This window comes from Austrofundulus limnaeus, unplaced genomic scaffold (genome assembly GCF_001266775.1).
Source record: "Austrofundulus limnaeus strain Quisiro unplaced genomic scaffold, Austrofundulus_limnaeus-1.0 Scaffold328, whole genome shotgun sequence".
NCBI lineage: Eukaryota > Metazoa > Chordata > Actinopteri > Cyprinodontiformes > Rivulidae > Austrofundulus > Austrofundulus limnaeus.
Genome location: NW_013952730.1, coordinates 541,980 through 544,306, shown reverse-complemented (window position 1 = coordinate 544,306; position 2,327 = coordinate 541,980).

The following is a 2,327-nucleotide window of genomic DNA, read 5'->3' as shown; positions in this document are numbered from 1 at the left end:
ACACACACACACACACACACACACACACACACACACACACACACACACACACACACACAACTCTCATCTTGGACAATGATGTCATCCTGAACTTCAATAAACCCACCAGCAGCAAACCACAACAGAAGGAAAGGAGGAGCCTTCTCTAAAGCACCGTGCTCCTGCACAGCTGACTAGATTTTTCAATATAAGCAATAATTTGATATAATTTAAAATAAATGCGCGCCTTTATCTTTGCACCATGCATTTATGTACTAAATGTGCTTATTATCACTGTCTTATCAGCACCAGTATAACGAYGGTTAGCACCTTTCTGGGTTAAGTACAGGCTGTGCAGATTCAGGCAATGTTAATATATTGAATATTTACGGCCCAGTTACTTGGTGTCATAAAAACAATGCAGCAAGCAACCGGTTGTTTATGCAAYTGCAAAATGGTGTGCAGAAATTACGAATCAGATGCAATTATTTAATGCTTTTAAAGGAAAAAAAGCTTATAATCGGTATAAAATATTACTTTACCTCGTTCCCTGCGATCAAGGTATTCGGCTGCTTCGATCAACATCTGCACCATTCCGATCGCCGCCATTTTCAACAATAACACTAATAATAAAATAACAATCCAATGAGGGGTTCCGTRACTGTAGCCAAGGTCTTTCCTCTTTGAACACTCAGGTGCCTTGCTATTTTCAGACAGTTGTTGTCTCRGGGTGAGGATTGCGTGTCGCTCCTGCAGGTTATCAATTGTTCTTTTTAAAAGTTCTCGGGGGGAAAAAAAGGCAGCAATCGATAAAAGGCGAAACTGGTCCTTCCTTGGTGATTAGTTGAATAATGGTTTTAAGGTCTTGGTGATTTAAATGGCTAGCCGATGCTGACGCTAACACTTCCCAAAGACTAAAATTACCCCTTTAGAAACAATGTTGCAGGCAAATATCTCCTGTTAAAGTAGACAGCTCTTTTGAAATGCGATGAGGGAGGCAGMCAGCAAAACAAAAGACTGAGGAATAATATTTTCTTTTCACGAGCAGTGCTGCAGAGAAAAACAACAACAAAAGTTGGCTAACGTTAGCGCTAACAAGAATACCGATAAAGTTCTTGCTAGCTTGGTTGTGTTTTTGTGCGGCTGCCAGAGGGGGGAAAAAATCACGTTAGCTTGTTTACACTTGCTCGGTATGAGAGAAGGAATAAAAAAAAAGGAACTACAAGTTCTGAAGTTAAGCAGGCGTTGTCATCTAACCTACTGGCTCGGAACTTTTTGGTCTAGTTATGAACGGGTTATCGCCGATAACGCGTGATACGTCTCGTTSAATATAACGACTGACGTGAAAGACCGACAGTTTGCCAAAGTGCATCCAAAATTGTGGCTTGTTAGTGTGGACAGGAGATACCCACTGTAATGTAACACAAAGCCTCTGTTTGCTGTTACGTGATTGGATAGAGAGAATAACAACTTAGTCTGTTATTGGCTGTCCAAGTTGTCAATAACTAAAGGGGCTGGCTAAACCGACACCAATTGCCATATTCAGCCATTTTGGCTCCAGGTCCCATTGGTCCGGATACAAGTAGGAGCCGTAATGGACTTCGTTTCTCGTCATTTTCAGTGTTCTGTGATTGGCTATTTTCTGATAAACACGCTAGTTATTGGCTCACAAGCGCACGAGCTAATGCAACGTCGATGTCCCTTTAACATGAACCACACCCCTCTGCCATGCTGTTTCGCGGTGGACGACAATGGTTGGCTCCCCCGGTGGTGTTTGCCTTATTTTGTCTTCCACAATTGGTTTGATTCGTCCTCCTACACGTTATAAATGGTCCTATCACAAAATACCATGCAAAATACATATTCGCGCACGCTCACTATCCGGCTTCGTGCTTTTTTTTTTTAAATCTCTGTTGCAAACAATATTATCTTACAAATATGTTTAACAGCACTACTAGTTCATAAAAGTAAATCCGTTCTGTTAACRTAGCAGTCAGGGTTCGCCTCATTTTGATACACTTGTTTCACTTGGAATCTAGTCTTAAATTAATCAATATGACGATTAGTTATCAACCGCGCGGCAATAACAGCACAAATAATCTCTTGTTTATGCATTGATATACTGTCAAATATTACTGACACCAAATTTCATTCCGATTCCCCGAGAATACACTTCTTTTGGCTGAGCGATGAGTAAACACCGCCTTCACCGGATCATGCGCCGGTAAATAAAAAGGAGCGTACWCCACATCCACAATAGTACACAATGTTCAAATGCTAAATTTCAAGAGTTTTTAAATCGTCGTATGTAACATTATTTATTTATTATTATATGTTTATTATTATAT